General features: G+C 40.2%; 1 protein-coding gene across 12 annotated transcripts in view; it reads right to left on the reverse strand.

Moving 5' to 3' along the window:
- Window positions 1–17,062, reverse strand: part of SULF1 (sulfatase 1) — a 175,509-nt gene that overhangs the window by 132,123 nt on the left and 26,324 nt on the right. For 7 of the 12 annotated variants that reach the window (XM_077876644.1, XM_077876645.1, XM_077876654.1 and 4 more), the window contains one exon: window positions 9,845–9,939. The exons of 4 other annotated variants lie outside the window; for them this stretch is intronic. The gene's annotated coding sequence lies outside the window, so the exon portion shown is untranslated. Of the gene's footprint in view, window positions 1–9,844; window positions 9,940–10,738; window positions 10,894–17,062 lie in introns of those variants that run through there. One more of the 12 variants, XM_077876646.1, reaches the window with a different exon arrangement.

Below are 17,062 nucleotides of genomic sequence, written 5' to 3' on the forward strand. Positions count from 1 at the left end.
TTCCTGTTGTCTCTATCCTGTTATTTTCTCAGCCCTGAATGATCACACCATTAGGCTTGCAGTTGTCTCTGCAGTTCCTATGTCCAAAGCATTATGGTCTTTCACAGTGACCCTTAGCAACAAGCTACTGATGGATAGAGAAAAGCTTCGGGGATCATTCATTCACTATTCCATAGGATCCTTTTTTTTTTTTATAACAGCTCTATAGACACCAGGGATCCCTCACCAAACTCTACAAGACAGGTGCTAGGCCACAGGCTCCTCCTTGATATTGAATATTGGGTCTTTTTGCACAAAAGAATCTTTTAATATTCTAATACTGAGGCCAATAGAAGAAAGGTGGCATGAGTATTAAAATTTGCTCCCGGGGAACTGACCCAAGCCAAAGCATGGATGCCTTTTTCTGGCAGTTCACAGAGTTCAATATTTTTAAACCAGAAGGCACAACTTTGCTTTTTAAATTAAAAACGAGCATTATTGTGCACTTAACTACTCTCAAAGTACTGTGCCAAATGCAGTAAGAAATGAAAGGACGATCCTCCAGTCTCACCTAATGTGAGGCACAGAAATGTAAACGACAGTATGATACAAACAAGACTTAAATAAATAGGAACCATGATTAAAGTGTGGCCTACAGGAGTGCAAAAGAAATAATCAAATTCTGGCCATGAGGAAATCAAGCACTATTTTACACGGGTTACAGTATGTAGCTTTTGTTAGGAAGTGGCAAAAGAATATTCTGGCCCTATGACATTCCAGGCTCTACGAAGGGTGTGTAGGGCGTGTGAGCAGTCTGGATGGGAGTGTTGGGGGGCACGGGGATCCTTGCTGAGACAGGCTAGGAAGTTAGGTCCCATAGCATGAGAAGGAAGGAGGAGGAACATTCTGTGCTAAGACAAGTTGAAAAGAGAGATGAATGTTCTCAGATGCATGCTATCGGCATGTCTCTGCACTTGGTGCTTTGCACACACTTTGTCTCTGAGCCCCTCATAACAATATTATGAGGTAAACGCTATTACCCGCGTTTTATCGAAAGGCCACCTGAGGCTCAAAAGGCCATGCATCTTGCCCGATTCCACTACTAGTAAATGGTGGAGAATCTTTACTCTCTTTTCACTACATCATATTTCTCTCATACTGGCCGTCCTTGGATGGCCTAAAAGGTTTGTAATTGATTCTTCATCACGCATTGTCGTTCATTTAATGCCGTGCGATGATAACCTTTAATTTTCACACTTGGGAGATGCTGAGAGGGATGATAGAGTGAACAATACTCATGTATGAAGCTCTTTCTCTGTAATTTCTTTGGTGCAGTAGGGACATGCCAGCTCTGGGCATATCTACATACTTAACCATAAAGAAAGAAGTGGAAAAGCAAACCCCAAGTTTATATTTTAAGATGCTGTGGCAACATTTGATATGCAATCAGGGTTTTGAATTTTATATGTGAAAAGTCATTTTCAGAAAAATCAAATATAAGCAGAATTAGTGCTCTCCACTGTGTGAAAAATCTCCAAAATACTAAGGAAAGCTCTCTTCAAGATACTTCTTTTATCATTCTCTGAGGATATATATATATATATATATATATATATATATATATATATCAACAAGGGAATCCTAGTAATGGTACAATTTGAAGAACAGGTGCTGTACAGGTGTCAACCTGGAGCTTTGAAATTATTTCATTTAAACCATGATAGCTGTAAAAAACCTGCCACCAAATGTACATTATTTATAAACAAAGGATTAAAAATTTTTTTCATGAGGCAAATCCATTTTATGCTTCTGTGGATCTCAGAACGTAGACTACAGAATAAATATGCAGCTCGTTGGGGGTCAGAATCAGGGCCTGTTGAATCATCCAGGTCTTTATAAGGAGAGTCTTTGTATCACATTGGTAACTATGGGCTTTTTATCAGTCAGCATTTGCTAAATCATGGTTGGATGGATGGTGGAAAAAGCCGAACCCAGGTCTAGGCAAATCTAAGGGGAAATCGGAAATTAGAAAATTAAAAGCTGGTTTTATCACTATGCTGATAATAGACTTGCAAAGTACTTTTCCATTTATCATGTTATTTGGCCCTCGACAACTATTATAAGTGTGCACAAAAGCATATTGGAAGTGTGTAAACTGAAGGTATTACGATTGCTATTATTTGTGAGGCCCTCACCCTGCTCCTGTCTGGCACCAGTTCCCCCAGCAAGGGTGCTATGGCCCGTGACTGCTCTCTCTATAGCGCCTGGTGCACTGACAGTGAATGTGTGTGTATTTAAGAGCGTGGAATTATGGGCAGACTAATGTGATGGGACCTTATTGTAGCCTTTGTGCATTTCTGGATTTTTAACATTTGTGCAAATAATAATGATTGTTAACATGCATAAAGCACTATATTGAGGGCTTGACATTGTTCTGAGTCCTCTATACACATGGAAACATCTAAACCTCCAAACAGCGAGACAAAGTCAGTATTACTATTGGTCCCCATTTTTCAGGTGAGGACACTGAGACACAAAGAAATGAAGTTACACAGCTAATAAATGACATGGCAAGCCCTTCAAACCCAGGCAGTCTCCCAAATCTGGGCTCCCAACCAGGATGCTACACTTTTCCATGAACCACCGTAAGTTAGAAACAAAGAGGCTGCTTTCCACTTTAAGAAGACAGGATCACCTTGGCTGGTGATAACTCTCGAATCCCAAAGGCTCCCTCCCTAAGGTAGGAAAGGCTCTTTTTACATCCCTTCCACACACCACCGTGTATGTGTAGCCATGAAGGCTACATGTAGCTCAGCCTAGTTCTTCCCAGGTAGATGCATGTTCTTACTGTCTACAAGAGTGTGGGAGAAAAAAAAAATCCACATTTCGATAGTCAGAATTAATGTTTAGGAGTTGGTTGTCACTGGAAGAGTTACTCATACACATGTACACAGGTCATACCATACAAACTCTGTCTCAATATTTCTATAACAAGAGAGAAAGTTCTTCAAACTAAGGTGGACTTTCAAATGTGGGATATAAATTACATTCCTGTCCCTTGACCCAGAAGGTACATTTCAGCACATGCAAAGAACTAAGCTGATACTGTATTGGCCATTTAGAAGAAATTCCTTGGGGTTGCCTGGGTGGCTCAGGCACGTGAACGTCTGCTTTTGGCTCAGGTCAAGATCCCAGGGTTCCTGGGATCGATCCTCAAGTTGGGAGCCTGCTTCTCCTTCTGCCCCTGCCTGCTGCTCCCCCTGCTTGTGTTCTTTCTCTCTCTGTCAAATAAATAAATAAAATCTTAAAAAAGAAAGAAAGAAAGATTGATTGATTCTCGGTAGAAAAAGCAACCAGAAAATTAAGTATTTCCCTAACAGAAAGGAAGTCTTGTGACAGAGAACAGACGATGTCACCTTTTGTCTCTGGCTTCTGTCTGAGGGGATGCAGATGACGGCAATTTCTTGAACCACTTTAGTGCACAACAGGAGCTAATCAACAAGATATTAAAAGCAATAGCACCCATCCCTGGTGAGTTAATCTTACATGTCTCTCCCCCCCACCCCCCACCATCATAAAGATTATTGGGAGTCAATCCTTCGTTGAATTCCAACAACTACAAGTGTATATATAATACAAGTTATTTTTTTACTCTTATTTTTAATGCCTCAGCCATTAAAGATACTTCATTCTGAAGCTTTTCTGAAAAATGCACTGAATGCATAGTTACAATCCAAGTGATTCTATAGCCTTCCCTCTTTGCAAAGCATTTTTGACTTTTTGCCAACCATCAAAAATACACATTGGGATTAGTTTACTGGCAGAGACATAAAACTAAAAGAATAATGAGGGAGAAAAAAGGCGCTGGGAATAGAACAGTATAATGGGAACTACTGATTGCCATGCCATACCTTAGCCTTTTAATATTACAACAACAGCACTAGATTGTGCTTGACGGGCTCCATACATCTGCCCCTCCCCCTGGATGTTCTTTTCCATTTTCGGTCTTCCATTTACAATAGCCTAGTGAGGGAAGTGGGACGAGTATATTCTAATTTTGCAGAAAGTTACACAGTCAACAAAATGCTTAAAATTGGAACTGACTCTTAGGGAAGTGTTCTTCGAACAGCAGAATTTTGTGACTAGTAACGTGGTGGCAAACTTATCATAGTATGGCAAACTTGTCATCAGAAATACTCAATATGACTATATCCCTTACAGCATGGGCAACTGATGGCTCTGAACGGCTGGCTGCTGGTCCCCCTCCCACGGTCACTGTGCACTATGGAGCATCATCGCGTCTGGCTGGTCTGGCTAGCCCAGGCTCCTATGAATGTTGTGGACTAGATTTAATGCGCTGGGGCATTCTTACTTTATGTAATACATAAATACGTTTCAATGCAGAGAACGCATCAAATCTTTTTTTTTTTTTTTTTTTTTTGGTAAAACTATAGAAGCGAGTAATTTTTAAATTACTTTTATGGTGAATCCCATTGTCAGAAGCCATGCTTGATTTACCTGCCCTGTTAATAACAGATCTGCTTAAAGTAACACCTGCATTTTAGATGTTATTATCAACTGGCTCTGGTTAATGGACTTAGATTTCTTTAAAGCCTGCTAGAAAATAAACAGAAAAGAAAATTAACCACTGCCTTAAAAACTTGGGAGGTTCTGATGATGCTGATCATTTGTTTGGGAATAATCTGGTTACTTTTTATTTTTAAATAATTATCCTCTCTCAAAGGCCCTGTGGCCTCATCAGCTTTCGTTTCAAAATAAGGGCAACAGAAATCCCTGAAGTTCCTGTGAGAATCTGCCCTCCAGGGCAGTCCTGGTGGCTCAATGGTTTAGCACCGCCTTCGGCCCAGGGCGTGATCCTGGAGACCCAGGATTGAGTCCCACATCCGGCTCCCTCTATGGAGCCTGCTTCTCCCTCTGCCTGTGTCTCTGCCTCTCTGTCTCTGTGTCTCTCATGAATGAATAAATAAAATCTTAAAAAAAAAAAAAAAAAAGAAAGAAAGAATCTGGCCTCCAAAATGATTCCTTCAAAATGTGCCTCTTTGCCTTGTGATAGCCACGATCCAAGGCAACTTTCAAACACACGTGTCACGTATCACCATTTCCCCTACACCTGAGATTACCACACAGTATTTCCTAGTAATTTGAAGGCAAAATCATAAAACAAATATGAATTCTCACTATAATCTAATTTTGCATTTACTTTTTGTAAAGGTCTCTTCAAAAGAGAGAAGGACCTTGTTCCTGAATATACACATGCACCTGAAGACAAGTGGTTTACCAAAATTTAATATTAACTTTTGTAAATTCTGTAACCTGCAGCTGGAAATGGAAGCAGCCCCAGTGTTCCAGTTCCATTATTGTCAATACTCATGCAACAAAAACGTGTAAGAAAAAGCCTCAGTCAATGACTTATTTGTCTTAAGCCCTATCATGCAATCACAACAGAATCTTGATAACAGGATTTGACTCTATCACCTAATTATACCAGGGATGACTTTTTAGAACATTGGACCTTCATTTGTAATTGTGATGCCCTCTTGTGAAATCTAAGCAGATGAATGAGGTTAAATTAGGACACCATCAAGAGAAGGAACCTAAATTTGAGTACATCTGCCACCAGTGGCACTAGGGATTCAGCATGGACACAAATCAAATGCTTCCTATGTAAGCAGAGTTAATTAGTCCTAAAAATGCCCTAACACAGTACAAGGCAGTATTTCTTCTCAGAAAATGCAACTTTATACTGAGAAATATATTCCATCTTAACTTTAAAATGTCATTCAAAATTATCCTATGAGAAAGGGCATCCATTTAAAACATCTGGCCTGGAACCAAGTTGTGGAGTTGCATTCTGCTTCTTAAAATTCACTGTTGTAAGAATCCAGACTTTTTCTCTCCTAAACTGTGGCTTAGGAGACCTTAACACAATGTTGTGCACCTAGTGTGGGTCATTTTGGCACTAGATGGAAGGATCCTGCCTTTCTTCTCCATCTTAAAGACGTCTTGGGGGGATATCTTAACGTGATCAGGGCCCTTAGACTCTTCCTAACAAGCATTGCCACAAAGTAATCTCTTGTAACCCTTATGGTTGCAGGCACAGAACAAGACCATTGTGTGTGACCTGATTTCATTTCAGTGACTGTCCCAGTAAAGAATGACATCATCCCATCCTTTTTTCTTGATCTCCACTTGTGACTGTCCCCATATCCCCACCCCCACCCTCATCATAATTAAACTGTTCCCCTCCCTCCCTGCTCCGCACTCCTCATCCCCAGGGGAGTAGCTATTTTCCTCTTAACTTCCTGCCTGAATGTACCATTATGGCAAGAGCAAAGGGTTTTCCTCTGGTGGGTTAATATCCTCAGAGTTTGTTTCCTTGCCATATTAGACAAAGCTCTATTCTCTTGGCTGCCAAAGCATACTGAGAAGACCATCTGCTAGGACAGGTCTCTGTCAGATGAAAATGGAGAAAAGCCAGCTAAAGGTGGCACAGGCTGATGGGTGCAATGTTTCTCATCCTATTGAGGTTTGGTGTTTTCTTTCAACACAGATTCATTGGCTTTGAGGATGTACTGTCTAAACAGATCCATTTAACTGTGTGTATGCATGTGTGCATGTTGGTAGCTCACGCATACTAGCGCTCACTTTATCACTTAGATTTGTATTGATGACTCACACATGAAAGTATTTAGTTTCGGAGGGATGAAAGGACGACACCGGAGAAGACATTAGTTTCAAAACTGGCATTCAAAGGCAACTAAATAAAACGGTGTGAAGGAAGACGTGGGTTAGGTTTTTTTGAGTGTTATCTCTTACAGGGAAAAATTAAAATCCATTTAATATGCCCCACATCCGTGTAATAGAGAATGATGCACAAATTCAAACTATGAGCTATGAAGACACTGCAGAAACTGTAGATTACTTTGATACAATAGTGTAAAAGAGTCAGAATAAAACGTATATTCTCTAAGTTTTCAATTACGTAAAATATTAGGTAGTACCATATGAAATTGCTGCTTGTATGGGTCAAAAATAGTCAAATAGTGGCAATTTTCTAGGAGTCCTCATTGCACAAATTCATATACAAAAAACTTTATGGGCTGGGGTTAAGTGTGTGTGTGCATTACCTCAAAAAATTCATATTGGATCGTTATTATATTGTTTTACAACAAATGTGTTATTTTAATTGACATTAGGATATGCAATGCGAAATGTTAAGGACGAGAATGTTCACAAAGAAGAATGGGCTTCTTAGCACCTCCAAATTCAGCTCTGGATATTCTGCAGCAACCTTTAAATGCTCAGTGGATACAAGGATAATTTTAGCTGTTTTAAGGGCCTAAACCTAAAATTGATTCATTGAAAAGATGTAGTTTACTATTACAGTCCATGGGCAATATGGACAATTAACAAAAGCTCTTAAATTTAAATTAAGGCATTAAGTATAACAAATTATTAAGGTAATATAAAAAAATAATAAAGTGCCAGGGAGGCACAGCTAAGGCATACTTATGATAAAATTTTCCATCCTAAATAGGCATCAACAGGACTAAGAAAGGTCTTAATTTCCTTACAAACAACACAGTCGCTGTTCTAAGCTATCCCATCTGTGTGCCCCAAACCTTGTCTGACAGAGCATTTTTTGAGTCCAGAAGGTACAATAGCGGCCATTCAGATTTTGGCAGGTGTATTTCAAGCTGAAAACCAGGCTTCACAAAAAATAACAGTCTGTTCCACAGGTGTGAACATTTTTGACAAGAACCCTCAAAATCTCCCCCAAGCTGTGAAATTTAATTATCCTTTTGTTGTCTTATTGTATGTGAATACAATCCATCTCTCCTTGGACCAAGAGAGAGTCTTCTGGCAATTGGACAATCAGGAGATGCTTAGGCAGCTTCTGAGTTTTGCTTATAGCATCTCCTGGTTCTGTCTCTTGTGTTATTTTGGAGGTGATGCCAACTCAATGAACTGCAGGTAAGCAGTTCCTAAAGCTGGAAAAATATTAAATGAGAGAACTTTATATTCAGATGACAGGAGCAGAGAGGCGATCAAAAGTGCACAGGGCAGCATTTTGAAGCTCTAAGGCTCATTAAAGTGGTCCTTATTTTATAAACCTGTCTGAGCAAACACAGAAAGGACTCATTTCTTGCTACAAAATTTACCAGATGGGAAGACTGTGGATCTGTGAGTACAGATGTGGTGGTGAAAAGTGACTCAGCTGCCTATCGAATCCAGCTCAAGTGATGGATGAGGAAGGGCAGAGATTTTGAAGCTAGCAATTGGTCAGACTTTGAATCGGAATTTTCCAGTCCAAAAACAGAAAAAGACTGGAAACTTCTCTCATAGGAGACCTACAGAATTTTAAGAAGTGTTTTGTGTGTCAAATGTGACCAAGTGATTCTAACTTGATCCAATATTAAATGTACTTCTGTTTTCTCATAATAAGAATATGCTGAAAAATAAAAAGGATATAATGCTTAAAGTGATTAAATTACCCCTTAAATGGAGAACTGACTCAAGAAGATGAAGAACTCTTAAATAGTCACAGTTCTACTGCTTATTGAATTAATTTCTAACCAGATATTTTTTTTAGTTTCTGTTTTGCAATATTTCCTCTCCTGGTTGAAGTTTTGAAGGAAGGAGACCTAAATTTCAACTTGTTTTCTCTTATTTTTTATTTAGCTTGTGGATAACCAGCTTCCAATAAATTTCTGGTGATACCCTAGCTCATCTATGCACAAAACACTGAGAATTACAGAAAAAAAATAGCAATAATCATGATTTTCTGTTAAGGAACTAACCCCAGACTTCCATACACTTCCAGATACTTCCCTGCTAAACTTGCCATTTGTAGCGTGGACACAATGCTTACTTCTGTAAGTATTAGAAAGAGAAGCTGGATAAATCAATCCTCAATTCAGGCCAGGCCTGTTGAAGATTTCATTTTGTTTGTATGAGGTTCACAAACTTTTTTTTCCCACAAACTTTTTGGTGATTAGAGGACTTTATCCAAGACAACCTGGACCAACACAGGATGTTGGATGAAAAACAAGCGAAGGAAGGGCAATGATTTTGAAAAGCTGCAATTTGAAAGCAGTAGGAACTCAACAGTTTCCATTGCATTAGTTTGGTTGGGGTAGAAGGGAACACATTTCAATGTTGATATTTGAGAAAGACAGACACATGGGGCTGTAAACTCACATGAATCAACACCCCTAAGAATATTTTTGCAACCAAGGTTGTATTGTTTAGGTGTGACTCTGTAACTCTTCCTGGCCCCACAACACTCTGGCACTAATATTTACTTGGCCAAGGCCAGAAAGTGTCAAGGCAGATCTATGAACAAGACAGTTGATACCTGAAGTTTTCACCTGAGACTGGATGGCTGGGTGTAGCGGGCCTGCCATTCACTGCCTCTAATCCCCGTGAGCTCCCTAACAGCTCATGACATGTTAATAAAGTTCTATGATTCTTTCTTTCCTTCTTTCTTTCAGTAATCTTTACACCCGATGTGGGGCTCAAACCCACAACCCCGAGATCAAGAGTCACAGGCTCTACTGACTGAGCTAGCTGGGTGCCCCTAATTCTTTGGATACTCTTAATTCAGATGGTTCTTTTGCCATCCCTGAAGACTAATTTCATGAAATGGCTCGATCACATTGAAGGCTCCTTTTAGCTCTCTCAGCCAGGGAGGATGAAAATGCTACAGGAAGGTGCAGGACTTTTCAGTTTCTTACAATTATTCCCCATCCATGGAACAGCCCCTTTTCAAGTGACATGGGGTGTGCAGGTTTAATTAGCGCCTTGGTTTAATTAATCAAGAGATAAATGTTTGATAGAGTACCTTTGAAGATTTTCTGCAATTACTCTGTCTTGGAGAACCTGCATGTCATCTGCCAAAATCGCCTTCTTCAGACGGTGGTGGGTGGCCGTCAGCACCTACAATGGAGGAGAGCAAATGTGCCCTCAGTTGCATTTTATCAGTGGCTGCTCTCATCTTTCTGCTGGCGCCCTTTCACAACTTCAAAGGGGGAACATCATTAGGAATAATATGCTTCAAATTTTATCCACCCTGCTTTTCTTACAATCACTTGCTAGAGACTTTGAAATATGGTGGGTAATTCAGTGCTTTTGTAGGAGTTTCCATTCGTCTCTCTCTTCAGAGAGACTTTCCCTTAGATTCATTTCATATTATTCTTTGACTGGGTTTCCTAAAACTAATAAAGAAGAATTTCTTTTTAAAAGTTTACAAAGTGTTCCAAGTTTAAAAGTTGAGTGACATCAAATTTCAGGTTGTGACACCTGTTTGAAAGGAAAATGTCCTGACTCATAAAATCTCCTAAGAGCTGCTGCAAGCTGTTATTTGATGAGTAGCAAAGTAAGCATTTAGAAGCGGTTAAATTTGTTTCTATTCTGCATTTAAGGCAGTTGAAAAATGTAACTAAAATCAACTTAAATACTTTTATTAAAGGAAACACCCAGATTAACTCAGTAAGTACCTGATAATGCAATCTTGCTGCCATCAATAGCACATTTTAACATGTATACATTATATGATATATAGTATAGAAGAGGAAGTAGAAAAAATATATATCTTGTAAGAAAATATAAGCTATCAGAAATATAAAAGGATAGGAAAACAATACGCACAATTTAACAACCCTCAATTTCCTTTACCTTTAAAAAGGATTTCTCTTGCAGCATAAATATTAAAACATTTCATGTGGAGCTTTCTTACCTCTTCACTGGCAAAAACAATTGTCGATACATGCAGAGGGGAATCTCAGAGGTAATGGATATAGATTATTTCCCTCAATAAAATAGACCTGGAATCTCTTCTGGATCTGAACTGGCCCTGGTGATTCAGGTTAAGTGTCGGCAGTACCTGGTCCTTTGCTCTGTTCTGGAAGCTTCATTCTTATAGAGAGGTTGCTGCAGTAGGGCCTCTCTGGTGCTGGCCTATTGCCGCAGGACCCTTCCTCCCACGCCACCCTTATCATGTCTCTTTCCATTCCTGACAGAGGCTCAACTCCTCCACCCATTTACGCCACCCTCCCTAATCTGGCACACCCAACCCAGTTGACCTTTTGACTGTTCTCCTGTGCTTCCCATCCTGGGAGTTGGTGAGCTCCAAGACAACTTTTACAGTCTCTGTTCCCATGTCTCTGATACTATTGAAAATTATTATAAGCGTCACAAAGATGTCTACTTTTTAAACACGTTCCTAGAGGACATGTGAATGTTTATATTTATAATTATGCATGACACCTTGTGATCTTCTGAAGTAAGAGTTTACACAGGAGTGTAAACTGTTAAGTATCTGGCTGTGGTTATGCTGGCATAGCCCAATGCCAAAGAACACCCTTTTTGTAGTCATTCTGAATAAACTACTGGAATCAGATGCCTGAATTCACTGGCTATGTGACCTTGAGTGAATTACTTAATTTCTCTATGCCTCAGGATCCTCTGAAAAATGAGGATTGAGGATAGTATCTAACCCATACGGTTCATGTGAGGATGACATGCTAGCATCCATGTAAAGAACTGAAAGGGGTTCATGGCCCAACATAAGCACACATTAAACTGGCAATTATTATTACTTGGGGTAAAAAATTTTTTCTCTTTTTTTTAACCTGTGATAAAGATACAATTGCCTTTGCAGTGGTAACTTGCAATCAAAAGATATTTTAATGGAACGAAACCAGAGTTTTCATAAATTTTATAAACGAGGGTTCTGATTTGTCATCATTAAAATGATAATGTGTGGGAGAATAATGTAACAATTTAATTGCATAAGCTATTAGAGGAAGAAGAGAGGCAGCCTCAATACCTGGCTGATAAGTATGTGCCCACGAGAGGCAAATGGGGGCACCTGAGTGGCTCAGTCGGCAGAGCATCTGCCTTTGGCTCAGGTCATGATCCCAGGATCCTGAGATGGGGACACTGGCTCCCTGTTCATTGGGGAGTCTGCTTCTTCCTCTCCCTCTGCCTGCCCCCCTCGTGCTCTCTCTCTCTCTCTCAAATAAATAAAATCTTTTTAAAAGTTTGCCTTTTTTTTTAAACAATTTCATCAATGAACACTTGCTTAAACTTATTCTTTAATTTCAGCAAAACAGCATCGTCTGGCAAAGAAAATTAATATTAAAGAGAATATTATTGGTTTATGGTTTTATTCATATTTAATAAGTAATTTCTTTTGGGTTTTCAATGATCTAAATATAATGCTATTATTAGGGGTGTACAGTTATACAAGTATAATTCAAGTCTTTTATACCTACGTTTTTTAGGGTACATATTTCAGTGACATTTTAGTAGAATAATAATATAAGCCAATACTGGGGGCTCTGTGGTCCATTGGTCAGGCTGGGAAATGCTATAGGAGAGGACCCACCAGCCTAGCTTCCTCAGGGTTCTCCCCCCATCCCTCTTCCTCCTCTCCTCTCCTCCTGCCATGAGACTCTATTTACACTTTCATTTCGCTGTTCTTTACCTAGAAAAGTCCACCATTATTGGCTCCATACATTCAAATTCTAAGTGCCTCTCTGGGATCCACTAAAATTCTGACATTTCCTGACAACCTTCGTTTTCATTTCTTTCACCAGCACTCCAACACTTAAAAATCTGTGCCACAATGTGGCATTTAGTTATACAGTCCCCACTGTTGTCACTGCAGCTTATATGAGTGAAGGGCTCATTTCATGATCAGGTTTTAGGATCGCTAAGCGTGAGGGTTATACTTGAGGCTCCGTCTACATCTCATACTCTAATCAATAATGTGGCCACGGGTTAGTACCATGTACCTTGGATGGAGCATCCCTTCATGTCAGGATCTGAGTCACATATTGGTCCTGGGTTTGCTTTGGAGTTTATTCAAGCTTTAGTAAAAAATATCTAATCTGAGACCCTGAATGGCTCCTGAAGCAAGGATAGATTGTTGGTCCGCTGGGCGCTGAAGCTGGGACATACAAACTTGAATGAAGCAAGGAATCACTGGCCTGGCTCTGGGTCATTTTGCCCTCCCTTTTTCTTAAGCCAGATTTACAATTTTTTCTGTAAGCAATGACTTAGCACAAGACTCAGATGTGTCTTGCGCAAACACATGTGGGGAGAGAGAGAGTGAGAGAGCAAGAAAGAGAGCACTCATATGAATCTCAGTTTCTCTGTAAAGTACACAGATAAGATTGGAGGACATTCAAAATCCCTTTCTGGGGACACCTGGGTGGCTCAGCGGTTGAGCATCTGCCTTCGGCTCAGGGGTGATCCCATGGTCCCCGGATCGAGTCCCACATCAGGCTCCCTGCATGGAGCCTGCTTCTCCCTCTGCCTATGTCTCTGCCTCTCTCTCTCTCATGAATAAATAAATAAAATCTTAAAAAAAAAATCCCTTTCTGCTCTAAAATTCTCGAAAACATTGGCACGTACGCCTATTAATTTGACAATACATCCACAAATAAATGTGGGTGTGCATCAGAATTTCACCTGCTGATAGCATACTGGGAAGATTGAGCTTGATAGTTTCAGGGCTGTGCTTTCAAAGTTTGGTTTGTATGAGCGCTGTCGTACTTAGCACTCATGAATCCGTGCTATAAGCAAGTAGATGATCGAACTTAACTCTCTCTGCTTTCAGTTGTTCAGAAACTGAGCTGCATTTCCTGGCTCCCAAACTTCGTAAACTCATCCGATTTTGCTGCAGAGAAATGTCATTAAAGTAACAGTCCTCCGTGGAAAACACTAGCACCATTCATAGTGAAACGCTGAAACAGTAACTGATGTTTTTAAACGGTGAACTGGAGGCACTTCCCTGCACAGTTCGCACATACACACTGAGATGGACGTGTAAGGCAAATGCTTCGTTTTCTTAGGCAGTTGTCCTTTAATTTCTCCTTAAAAGTGGCTTTTCGTCTTGTTGCAGGAGTGCATTCTGTCTTTGCTTGCTCTGCCTTGGAAAGTAATAACAGCTCCAAACGGCTTTCCCTAAGGAGTTGTTGGAAGGCCCAAAATGTCCTCATTAGAAAACTTGCACTGAACCACACAAATCTCGCCATTGTGAATGGTGCTCGCATGTGGGACTATTACTTCATGCACAATGACATGAGACCAGAAAACATGTGAACAGGAAGCCAAACCCAAGAGAGAGTTGGGGAGCTTCCAGCTTTCCGAACGGCACAGAAATGAAGCAACATTCAGCAATCTTCTGCACTCAGGTGTCTGGGGGGACTGCACAGCTGTGCCCTAGCCCACTCTTCAAACACTGCGCAGGAGAGCAACAGTGGCTCACCAGCACCCCGTCTGGAGTAAATCATTCTGTCAGCAAGCCCAAAAAGATTGTGAGGAGTGTAGCACTTGCTCATGAAGCCAAGGCTTTAAATGGCTTGAGTAACCTACATGTGGAATGACCAGCACCATATATGGAAGCTCAGTATATTCCTCATACTTTCTATTGTGCTAATGGGAATTTCCCCAAATAGATCTCGCTCCTTCTTTCCACAATAAACTTTCCCATGATGCAAGTTCATCTCATTCTAAAATATAATATATATGGTGATTATTTTGTATAAATGATACAGTAACAGTTCCTTTCTGGAACTTCTCCTTTTTCTTTTTTTTTTCTTTTCTTTCTTTTTTTTTTTATGGCGGAAACATTTTGGTAAAAATAGAAACCTATTTCATGATCTCAAAAGCCCAAAATAATTTCTGAAGTTTGGGGAATTTTGAAGTGAACTATCAGATGCCAGATGGAATTTAGCTTATAACCAAATACTATCTTTCTGATGAGCGATAAACTTTATATTTACAAGTGGAAAGAGCTTCTTAAATCTGTTTTTAAATATGTTGATACAGTTTACTTTCCAGAAAGAAATATTATATGACTTTGTGAGACTAGTCAAAGTCTGGGGCTAAGCCCCCTTCATAATAACTGGTATTTGCTCTGAAGTGTTCAGGTGGGGAAGGCACTCTGAAATGCAGGAAATCCGATCGAGGCTTTGCCACAGAAGATTAAGTGCTGAGTGCAGCAAGGGTGAAAGGTATAAGAAAACTGAGGTTATCAAGTAATCAGACCTCAAAGATTTAAAAAGTCACAGCTTCCTGTCTGCTAATCAGATTGTTTTCAATTCACTCTAAATGCTAAAATTCCTCCAGTTGTCATTTTTTAAAAATTCACAAATGTTACCCACCCCTCCTTTCCAATTATGTACCATTCAAGCACATGGGAAGAACTTGCCGGTCACAGGGAAGGAGGAGATGGTTGTAGGCTCAGTAATGGCCAGATGGGAAATCATCAACTTTGCCTTAGTCTTAGAAATGACCTCCTTTTCTTTAGTCTCTGAGAGCATCCCCTAATTCATGGAAATGTCTGCTGAGGAAGGGCTGCTTCTTCATGATTAAATATTCTTTGTAAATATGTGCTCTTCCTCAATAAGTATTCCACTAGCCCACAGATCTTTTTTCCTAGTCTCTCCTAATTGCTGAAGGCTCAGAGGAAGTACAAATTAGTCTTTTTAAAGGGTATGCATGGCTATTGGCAAGACTGCCCTAGACATGGCCTTCCTGTTGAAAAGTTAATGGAAAAACAATCCGCTCAACAGCAGGGATGCGAGATGAAAGCTCAGAGCCCAGTAAGCCCAGATATTGACATTTCTTGGGGGCATCGAGCATAATAGGGAGAGCTTAAAAATCCCCTTCCCACAAATCTGGCAATTTTCTACTTCTTAAAAACACTTTTTTGATTTTTTTTTTTTACTCAATGTTGCAGTCTACCTTCTTATTGGCACTTCAGCTCAACATCCCTCCCAGCCAATAACTCAATTTTCTGTTATAAAGTTGTGCCTCCTCTTGTTTTATGGTATTCCACTGTAGCTACCCTAGTTGAGCCCCAAGTTAATAGAGACTTTTCCTTTTTCCTTTCATTCTCTCATTCAGCCCCCAAGTCGAGAATGTCTTACCTTCTAAATCTTTCTGGTATCTGGCCCTGCCGTCCATCCACCTGCACTGCTCAGGACCTCAGCATTTCTCACTGTACACTACAATAGTCTTTGAACCTGTCTCCTAGTTTACCACCCCCACTCCGGCTTTGCCCAACCCCCATTGCGTACTGGATACTAGATGCTCTATGTAAAACCTTCCTAAAACAAAAATCGTATCTACTCTCTGCCTCCTTCTCCCCATGCAAAGTCCTCCATCGATTCCATTGATTAGAGGGTCACCCTGACAATGCGGGTGCTGGTGAGTTAAGTGCCATGCTTCCATCATTGGGATGGGTTTGCTACCAATAAATACATTCGTCTCTTAAACCAAACAGTGTCTTAATGATGCAGTTGGTTTACGTTTCAGCCCAAGCTTTTTATATATATATCGATATGATCCTATAAAACAGACTTTTTGCAGATCACGAGCAGGTCCATGCAGGAGTTTGAGTTTTCCTAGAGTAATAGGTCTAAACACCTCAGCATGAGGCACCGGAGTAGTCATGGTTGGGCCCCAGACTAAATCTCCAGCCCCTCATAGATTCAACACTTGAGCACCAACCCCAGGCTTTCTCACACATTCTTTTCTCTAATCCTCCTCTTCAGCAAGATCCTTTCACACCTCTGGCTGATGCTTTAAAACTCACGCAATCACTGTCATCTTTGTCATCCTTTGATGGATACTAGGCAGAAATACTCACTCTGGCTTCAATTCTGTCACTTAATCTAAAAAGCACTTCTGTTTTTGCAGGTAGTGCACTGTTAGGAAAATTATCTGTCGTTTCGAACTGTCCCCTCAGACTATAAACTCTTCCAGAGCAGAGTTTGCATCCCTAGTCCTTAGCATAGCATGGAACACATATTAGATGCTCAATAAATGAATGGATTGAATCAAAGATGAAAAAATAGAGTAAATGGAAAAGTCCTAAAATGGATGGAAACCCTGCTATTTCCCAACACTGTACTAAGTAGTTCACATCTATGATCTCCTTTCAGTGCTTTCAACAATCCAGTCTTTGGGGGCAGTAGAAGTGGTCATATCTTACAAACGTGAAACCTAAGGCCACAAAGCTTAAAGATCCTGCTGTTGGTCTTAT

The sequence above is a fragment of the Canis aureus genome, chromosome 28 (assembly GCF_053574225.1).
Source record: "Canis aureus isolate CA01 chromosome 28, VMU_Caureus_v.1.0, whole genome shotgun sequence".
In the NCBI taxonomy this organism is placed as follows: Eukaryota; Metazoa; Chordata; class Mammalia; order Carnivora; family Canidae; genus Canis; species Canis aureus.